Source organism: Pinus tabuliformis, chromosome 8 (assembly GCF_031772625.1).
Source record: "Pinus tabuliformis cultivar Carrire ecotype Pingquan chromosome 8, CPIR1, whole genome shotgun sequence".
Taxonomy (NCBI): Eukaryota; Viridiplantae; Streptophyta; class Pinopsida; order Pinales; family Pinaceae; genus Pinus; species Pinus tabuliformis.
In genome coordinates, this window is record NC_142294.1 from 781,255,154 (window position 1) to 781,266,089 (window position 10,936).

Sequence of the window (10,936 nt, forward strand, 5' to 3'; positions counted from 1 at the left end):
AAACATTAGAAAATTGAGGGTAGGGGTAACTTCAAGAAGACCAATTAAATTCCATCAAGAGGGATAGTGAGAGGGAAACGAAGAGAGGGAGGGAGGGGGGGAGATAGAGATATAGTGGGGAGAGAGAGAGAGAGAGAGAGAGAGAGAGAGAGAGAGAGAGAGGGAGGGAGGGGGGGAGATAGAGATATAGTGGAGAGAGAGAGAGAGAGAGAGAGAGAGAGAGAGAGAGAGAGAGGGAGGGAGGGGGGGAGATAGAGATATAGTGGAGAGAGAGAGAGAGAGAGAGCGAGCAAGAGAGAGAGAGAGAGAGAGGGAAGGAAAGAGAGAGAGAGGGGGATGGAAGGAGAGAGAGAGGGATGGAAGGAGAGAGGGACGGAGAGCGAGGGAAGGATAGAGGGAGGGAGAGAGGGAAGGAGAGAGGGAGGGAGGGAGAAATAAAGATAAGGAGGGAGAGAGAGAGGGGGAGAGCGAGAGAGAGAGAGAGATAGGAGAGGGGGAGGGATGGAGATTGTGAGAGGAAGGGAGAGTGTGATATCAGTAATCTAAAACCAAATTATCAAGTAATCTAAAACCAAATTATCAAGTAATCTAAAACCAAATTATCAGGTAATGTAATTATTTTCTCGTTTTACTCTTCATAAAAAAATCCTCCTACAAAGCACCATGAAACTAAGCCTCCTTTCAACACTTTTCATGGAAAGGACCGTATGGTTACCGTATGGTAGTTGTATTTCATTCCATAACTAATTCTTTGTGCCTATCAGAGTGCATCAAGGCCATTTGGTTTTCAATAATAATTCCATGCTATTAAAATTATTATGTAAGGGTATTACAAAATTAGTTTTGATCATTTACATCCATCAAAAAGTCATGAATAGCGTAGAAATTATAAATATGATTTTGAAAATATATTAAGTTTATTTGTTAGATACAAACTGAAATTTTATTTGAAAATAAAATTGAAAATTAAACAACTATATCTCAGATTTGACAATAGTTTTAGCCTTTTGGAAATGATTTAATGTAGTGTGAAAATGAAATACAACAAATAATTTTTACGTGTAATAAAATTATGGATATTAATTATATTTTTCAAGATCCATATTAAATCCATATTTAGCAAGTGGAAAGAGATATTTGATCTTTAAGGGTGCAAACAGTTTCTCAATTTTTGCATTGGGAAAATAGGTTTAGACCTCAAAAGATTTTATTCCTCTTCAAGCTTGATACATCTAGAGTTCAAATGGATATGGGGTGATTCTACTACATGATGAACTAGCTTGGATTGTCTATAATTTTTTGATGGAAAGAAAATGCATCATGGGTGTCAAAGAAAACAAATTCCAAAATGAGTATTCAATGTCCATAAAAAAAATTAGTAGAAAGAGAATTGATATTAGTACAAAATATTTCTAATATATATTCTTTTAAATAATTAAATAAACATCATTCAACAATAAATCTTCAAGAACTATTTATTCAAAATCCCTAAATGTGTTCCCACCAATATAATTGAGAGCAAAACAAGTAACAATAAGAAATTAATTTTGTAACAAAATCTACATGCAATGAGAATTTGGCTGTGTATAAGGATATGTATGACCTAAGGAAGAAAATAATTATTAACTAAATCAAACCAATCCTCCACATATTCATGTGTGTTTAATGAGGTAAACTTATAGAAAATAAACCAAATGAAACATTGACTTTAAATAAATAATTTTTTAGGGAATGCTCCACATAAGCAAATCTATGACTTTTGGAAAAAAGGGACCATTAATTATGTTAGACCCTTCCTCTGCCATAAACTTAGAAGTGTTCTGTTAGAGCCTAGATTGACCTCAAGCTGAAGGGAGACAATTCTAGGGTAACCACAAACCATGCTTACCCTGGTAGCTAGCCCTACCAGGTCGGGAGAGGGTTCTCTCATTATCAATCTCAATCAAGGGGACTGGATCAAATATGGATTTTAGGCTTGGTATAGTAGCTCTAGGATTTTTTGGTTAATTTTGATGGTTTTGTTGCTGGATCAAATGGACCAGGCATCTTTGGGTCTGGGAAATCAAGTGAGGAATGCAAGTTGTTTTATGTGGCGAGGTAGGTAGGTGTTTTAGCACATGAAATTGAGTGATATGGTAGGTCTAAGAGTGGTGAGGAGGTGAGGAGGGCATACAAATATCACGACTCCTCTTCAAATAGTAGAAAACATAAAAAACTAAATGGATTCCCAAGACAGAGCATTGTAACCAATGTATTCTACCTATCTATCTTGATTTCATTTAGTTAGAAGAATGAATAATATTGTGGCACACATAACACATGAGAAAAACTAACAATAGAAGAAGAAACTATGCAAAAACACTTTACCACAAGTATCCCACAAAAATAGCTGCAAATCCTGGTTTACTTCCTTGCCAAACTGCTGTAAAGATGTACAATATAGCTCAGAGCATCCAAGAGAGTCCAACCTTTGGTAATGACTGAAAAAATACATAATATAGACATAAAAACCACTTATGCTAGCCATCAGGGGTCGAATCCAAGAGATAAGGAACTGTTACAACCATATCTAAACAAGGAACAAGAATATAGGCAGTGGAACAACTTGCCTCTAAAACCATGGAAATTGATTCATTGACCCCAAAACCACCTCAAAATGATGAATCTACACTCTAAGGTCATTTCACAATTACATTTACACACCATGGCCTTAATTATAATCATAAATTCATCCATGAAGAGAGAAAAAGTCAACTTGCAAAGAAACTTGGCAAAATTGGATTTTTGGGTAAACTGGCTCTATGTGTAGCGCCGCTACATAGCCACGTTTGGAGGCCTTCCCCTTAGCCAAATTGATCCCATGATAGCTCATTGGAAAGTTCTTCCTATCTAGTTTCTGGAACATCTTTAATTTTTTCATTTGGATGTTATGTGCCCCCTAAAAAGTGAGATATCCCAAGGCTGCTTCTGTGTGTCCAAAAAGAGGCAGAGAGGTCATTTTTTGATAGGTTTTTTTAGCTTTTGATGACCAAGTTTTGCTCCAAAATTTCTGTATTTTTTGGGTTTTATGCCCTCACCATGTTGAATCTAGATATGTAAGCCATCCCTTCAAGAAGTACTCCAGTGAAAAGTGTAGCGCCGGTGGTGCTATGCACTTAGGGCAATTTTCTTTGTTGGAAAATTTCAAAATTTCAAAACGACAAAAACTTATCAAAACTTGCCCAGATTTGGAAAAAGCCACCACCATTAGTTGCTTTGATAGGCTAATGAGGCTTCAACCAATATTTTCAACTTGTCTTGCTCCTTTTTTCTCCTTAAGGCCTTCCTCAACCTAGCCTTAAGCTCCCTGATTCTCATATTGCAAATTTTGTTTCTGAGTCATATAATGATATGACATGTGCCGGAGCATTCTATTGTTCCTATTGGCCTTGTTGATCAGTCCCTCAAGATGCATGTTGACCCTATCAAGCCAATTTTCCTGGTCATGTTCAATCTCTTGCTCAATGGAAGTCAAAGTGACATGGTCCTCTTTGTCCTTTTGCCTCTTCAGTTTCAACATTTCAAGCTCCATTAGGATTTGCTTATCCTCCAACTGTTTTTTCTCTTTCTTGTTCATCATCTATATCATCCTTGTGCATCTTCTCTTTGCCTTTGCTTTGCTGCTTATGTCTCTCCATGGAACTATCACTGAGTGTCTCTTCCTCATAGTCATATTCACTATCTCTTTCCATTGTTTTTATAGCTATGAACACTTGTGATGAATGAAGAGATAGGGTGGATGAAGGATGAGTATGAAGAGATTTTATCGATGAGTAAGTGAGTGTGAATTGGAGTGCGAATGCGATTTAGGGAGTGAGTAGGGTTTGGGAATAGTGTAGGGATTAGCGATGTATGTAGGGTTTTGGGGAGAAAGTATAAGGTTTGGGAAATTTAGGAAACAATAGCAGAAAGGATTGGATACGAAAACAAATGAGAGAGTGAGCTTGTCAAATTTATGAGACAGTTTAGTGAAAACTAGGGTTTTGACTTCATGAGTGAAAGAGTCACCAAATATTGATGCAAAAACCCTTTTCAACAAGAAAGATCAATGCACATACTTGCAAAGAGGTAACATGGAAAATTTTAGGCAAATTGAGTGATTTGAAATGATTTGGGGCTTGGCTGCCAGGTGCGTAGCGCCAATGCAAATTAACAAAGGAAAACCTTGCCAGGTGCGTAGTGCCGTTTTGCAGGACACTTTTAGAGGCCTTCAAGGTGTCCAAATTGGGCGTGGGATATCTCATTGGAAATATTATCGAGTCTTCTAGAAGATCTTAAATTTTCCAATTTGGAGTTCATTTTCCCTATCAAAAGTCCAATCTCCCAAGACTGATCAAAATGTGTAGAATGAGGCTGCCTAAATGCAGAGTGCTATTGTAGTCAACTTTTGAAGGTCTTTCTCAACTCCAAATTGAGCTCATGATAGCTCATTCGAAAGCTCTTTGTGTCTACTTATCAGTTGACTCATCAAGCAAGTAATTTGGTCATTCCATCTAGGAGAAAATTTGATTTTACCAAGATCACTCCAGAGGTGTAGCAACTCTCCTCAGGCAACTGTATTTTTTACGTTTCTCTAAAAATGTGACACCTGTGTAAAAATTGGAGGTTTTCCTTCCCTTGCCTATTATGGACAAAAATTATCTCTCACTGTTTCCAAATTCATTTTGTCTTGCTCAGAACCAAAAACCCTACAAGAGGGAAACGAGCCTTACCTGAGCACAACTGAAGCACAAAAAGGTGTAAAATGACCCATTGGAACATGAAATAATGATGACAACTTTTTGAATGATCGTACACTTAGCTGAATGGTGACATGGACTGACACTTGGAAAACTTTAGAAGGAGTGAAAACAAATCCTAGATCTAATACCTAGTGACCAAATTTTACTTGAAAACTCACTGAAATGACAAAATTTGACTTTGACACCCCAAGACCACTTTGTAAAAGCATGTTTGATCACTGGTGGAAGGCTTCAAAGGTTGACACTAACATTGGCTCCATTGGGGATGGTAGTTCCTTGGATGTGCCAAGAACACCGTAGACCAAGTAGCCTTATCCATTTGGAATGGAGTAAAAAACAAAATCCAATCTGAAATATATGACTGAATACTGATGACTTGATGACACTACTGACCTTTACTCAATTAAAAACTGACTCGATACTAAAACGCAACTGAAAAACTGGAAAAGATACTCAAAATGGATCTTATTCAATAAAAAATACTCTAAATGCTCCATTCATCTCCTGATCAAGTGGAATGAAATAACCAATGCAACCAAGTAAGAATTCTGGCTGCTGCTTGAATTCTCCACAAGTGATTTTTTTTTAGCAAGAAGAGAGAACTATTGAAATGCAACTCCCATGAAAACTTGTAAAAAAATCCATTGAATAATATGGATTCTCTATCCGACTCCAAAAGTACTGCATAAAGATCTTGAATTTCATGTTCACTAGGACTTAGCTCATCCAATTGATTACTTTGCTTCTCCTCATACCATGAATGCAAACTTTCATCTGAGCTTTGTGACAAGACCCCTGTTGAAAGTGATAAAGAAACTAGCTGCCAAATCAAGTTTGTTTGTATCAATACTTGTTTCAAGCTCACAATTAGCTAATGGACAAGGACTTTGACTGCAGACATCATCCAACACTTTAGCTATTGAATCGTGAAAAACTTGAAAATATTGTTGCAACCCATTTTTTGTTGTTTCCAATGAGATTGCATGATTTTCTATAGGCTGCTTATTTGAAGATATACTATGCAAATTTCCCTTTAAAAACTGAAATGATTCAAAATAGAATTGTATGGAATCATCTTGCATCATTTGATCATATTTTCCAGCTTCCAAGTCTTCATCTACAACCTGAATTTCAATGGCATTCAGAGGCTACAAATCTAGATATGAGAAGTCTTGAACAAGGATTTCATCACCCTCTAGATGGTCAAGATTGAAACTTATCGACGGTTGATTTCTGATTGCACGAAAGTTGTCTCTGATGAACTGAAACAAAGTAAAACAAAAAGGCAAATATCCCTCACTTACCTCAAAATTTGTTACACTTTCCTCCTCACTTCCATAGCTAATATGCATCGGTTAATAATTGTATTCGAGTTGCTAAAAGTGAACTTCCTCCTTCCACAAACTAGCTGTTGATTTGTCTGCAAGACTAGCTTCTGTTTGGAGAACATAATCATCATTATACTGATCAAAATGAGGCAAATCATTAGTATAAAACACATCATCAGGCATATATGTCATATCAATATATCTCTCTTCTCTAAGATGATCTATAAAACAATCATTATTAGATCTCTCTTCTCCACTGTTGTCATTTCTCAAGGCCTTGATCTTCTTCCCTCACTCTTTCTCGACCAAAGCTTTGAACTCACAAAACTTTGTGAATGTTTGGTCCTTCTTCTACATGAAATAAATCCAGCATTTACGAGAATAGTCATCAATGAAAATCAAATAATACCTTTTCTTCGTTGTGGATGTCATTGAGAATGGTCCACACAAATGAGTATGAACTCACTCTAAGATAGCCTCTGCTCAACTGTCTCAATCATGAAAGGAAGACTTGGTGTACTTTCCCAAGGTATAACCTTTACATGTGTCAACTTACTCAAGTTTACCTTTGGGAAGTCCTGTAGATATCTGTTGCATTATCTTCAAAGCCCCATGATGGAAATGGCCCAACCTCCTGTACCACAACTCGTTAATGTCTTTCCTTTGCACCAATTTTGATTTCGTACTCAATGTTGCACAATCATCTACCTCTAGTTTATAGAGATTCTTCACCCGAATCCCTATCCTCTTGGTCTAACCCGTGGCTATGTGTCTTAGGAACACCTTTCCTTTACTGGAGACAACATCATAGCCTTTGTCCTCCAACATCGTGACCGATACCAAGTTCTTCTTCAGTCTAGGCACATACATCACATATTTCAAGGTGAAAGGAGCTCCATGCTCCCTCTGAAAAGCAACCGTGCCCACTCCTATAACACTATGCCTTTCATCATCACCCATCTCTATGTGCATCTTGAGGTCTTTCTCATCTAAGGCACTGAATAAATTTTATCACCCGTCATGTGGAATGAGGCTCCACTGTCAAGATACTAGACACAACCCATCAATGATGTCACCATGCATGCGACGAGGTTAAAGTCCATTTCGAACCTAGAGGCTAATGCCTCACCTTCCGATCCTTCCAAGGATCCCTTCTTAGACTTCTTCGATGGGAAATTAGTCGCATAATGTCCCATCTTGTGACAATTAAAGCATCTTACTTTAGACATGTCACCATTCTTCCCTCCATGAGAAGAATTCAATTGGAAATGGGAATCCTTCCCCTTCCCTTTCCTTTCCTTACTTGCTAAACCCATATTTTCTTCATCATCATTCTTGGAAGAAGAACCATCTCGTGTGCTCCTCCTAATCTCCTTCTGCATAAGATCTGACCACAATCATTCCCAATTTGACAGTTTCTCCCTTCCATTCACAAAGTCTTGGTAGTTATTCCAACTCTTTGGAAGGCAAAGGAGAGCAAGGCTCACCATATCATCATCGACAGTAGTTATTCCCACACTGCCAAGCTCATCTTTGTAGGTGGTGAGCTTGTTCAGATATGTGGAAATAGTATCGCCTTTCTCTATCTTGATTTGTTGAAGCTTATCATTGAGCGCCAATTTACTCTCGTCGCTACTATTTTGGTAGAGGTCCTTCAATATCTTCCACATTGAAAATGGAGTATCCTTCCCATGGAGACTCAAGACAATAGGGTCTCAAACTCCCTTAAGGATGATCTATCTTGCCTTCGCCACACACTTCTTCCACTCAGCTAACTCTTGTGCATTAGTTGGAGATGGCTTTGGGATTTCTTGATTAATGAATTCCTTCAAGCCATTGTCTTCTAATACAGCCTCCATTCTATCTTTCCATGCTATGTAATTCGAGTTGCCTTCCAAGACATACTCGAGTCTCAAGCCATAGAACACCATTAGCCAATCTTGAAGTATGATATGAATTCGATTTGCACCTGCAACCCCGAATTTCAAACTTCAAATTCTATTCTCAGTATATTGTTCACAGCTCTGATACCATGTAGAAAATCTATGTAGCTTAACCCAATAATGCAATATAAATAAAAGAATAATACTATAACCTACTTCTATTATCAATTTGTGGAAGCTTAAAGATCAAGCTGAACAATATTACCAAAAGAAGAAGAATCAATGGAACAATACACATGAAAATAATTTGGGGAAAGTCTCAGCTAAAAACCCCACACAATTGTATTAGCATACATGGTGAAAATACATAGGAATTATACAAATCCTTAGTTCTCACAGCTAACCAACTCTCAGTACAATCCTCACAGATACTCACAAGAAAACTTCGCTTCTCTCCAGCATTCTTCTCTGCCCTCCAAGCTCGTACTTCCTTGCGTTGTTCCTTGTGGATTATTCTACTATTACCAAGTGAGAAACAACCTTCAAAACTGCGCAATCCTCAAGGATGAATCCTTGACTGCATGCACAAGTTTTCTCCATGAGAAAACACATGCAACTGATAGTACACTATCCTTGAACATTAATCTCAACCGGGTCTTTCTCAGAATAGACATGCATAAGTTTCTGATGAGGGAATCTTCAGTTAAATGGAGTAGCACTAGTTTAGTTCATTAATGCATCAACTGACTGTTAACTCACTATTATTTCCTCAAATAGTTTGGAACTAATTTAACTAGACTTAGCTTAGTAATCTGAGTTAACTAATTACAACTCAAATATAACTCAATCTTATCTCCTTAATTTAAGTGATACCTCTTGCATGACTTCAGAAAGGATTCTAACTTGAATTTCTCCAACTAATTAATTTAAAATAAATAAATTAATTATTTCCAAGTAGCTATTATGACTAAATTTGATTTTAATTCACAATTTAATTCAAGAACAAATTAAATTGGAATATTCCTTTCGCCATATTTCAACATGGTTGTGCAAGATCCTTGACAAGTGGGTTATTCCACCATGCAGAGATGAGACTCATTTGTGCAAGTTCCTTAGCAAGTGATTTATCCCCCCAAGCATAGATGAGACTTGGTTGTGTGAGATCCTTGTCAAGTGGGTTAGCCCCCTAGGAAGAGATAAGACTTGCATGTGCAAGATCCTTGTCATATGTTGACAAGTGGAAATCCCACCAAGTGAATATAAGGTGATGGACGAATCTCCCCTATGATGATTCTTCTTCATTATAGTGATACATCATTGTTCTAGATGATACAAAGCAGAAACATGAATTTCTAAACACAAAAAGTCTAAAATAAGATTTTCTCAAGATAGTAAATCACCTTGCATCAATTGGTAATCAAGTATTGTTGATGAAAAATCCCTTCTTATCTTTAATCAACCATAATAATTCAATCTCGAATTAATATTTTATAACGATTATTATTATTATTATTATTATACTATTATATTATTATTAAAAAGAAATTCAAATCACTCAATCATGGATCTCAATAATTTTCTCTTACAATGTCATCATGAGCACGGCCTACCCATCTTACCCTCTGATTAATGCTCTTACACACTCTTTAATGCATATGGCACACTCTCTCTTTAAAGAATATGTTACGAAGGCATGCATACCTCCTTAATGGCATGAGTTACATTTCCTAGATGGGCATATGTTACTCTCCCTCTTGGCATGTAAGTTACTCCTCCTTTATGGCATTGATTCATTTCTCCTCATATATGTGTGTGTGTGTGCACCTCATTCAATGCTTTAGATTTCCAGTTTTGATTCAGTTGAAGGGAACGTTGATTCAATATGTGCATTTGCTACTACTACGAGGGACCTTCTTGCTACAACTTGGTCAAATTTGGGTGAAATTACTCATTCTCTTGATCTCTCGTTGTACTTTGTAGCTCTATTGAGAAATTGATTTCTAATAGAAGAGCAATTTGGTTGGGTTTTTCTATAGTTATTAAACCTAAATTTTCTATCACATTTTGTTCTTCATTGTCTTCTACTATTTATTTGATTTATCTCCTCAATACAATTGCTTATATAATATTGCAACATAAAAAATAAAAAATAAATTATAATAAGTGATTATTAAGCATAAAACATCAAAATTTCAACACTAGCCAAGGCTATCCCAGCCTAGACTACTCTGCCATAGCCAATATTAGTCTACCGTAGCCTATCTTAGCCTATGCTAGCCTATCCTACTCTAGACTTTCTAGCCTAGTCTAGCTTAGTTTGGCCAACACTAGCTTAGCCTATCTTATCCTAGCCTAGCATGTTCAATCCTAGCATAGCCTATGTGTACATAGCCTAGACAATCCTAGCATATTATAGCATAGCCCACTCTAGAGTGATATATCCTAACCTAGTCGAGCCTAACCTAGCCTACTCTCACTCATACTTCCCTACTATAGGGTTGATTACGTGAGACTAGCTTATTGTGGTCGAGTCTCTCCTAGTTTATCCTACTCTAGCCTAGCTTACTCAATCCCATCCTTCTCTATCTTAGCTTAGCTTACTCTACCCTAGCCTAGTTTAGTCCAACATACCCTGGGCTAATCTACCCTACTCTAACCTAGTCTAAGTCTAGGATAATCTAACATAGTCTATCCTATGCTACTCCACCCTAGCCTTTCTTAGCATAGCCTATGTTGGCGTAGCCTAGTGTAGCCCACCTTGGCTTAGCCTAACCTGGTATATCATGTTTCAACCTAGCCTAAGAACCTATAGCATAGCCTCCTCTATGCTAGTTTACTCTACCCTAGCCTGATATAGCTTAGACTATTATAGCCTAGCCTACTCTACCTTACCCTACCTTAGCCTACACTATCTAAGCCTACTACAACCTAGCCTAGCCTAACC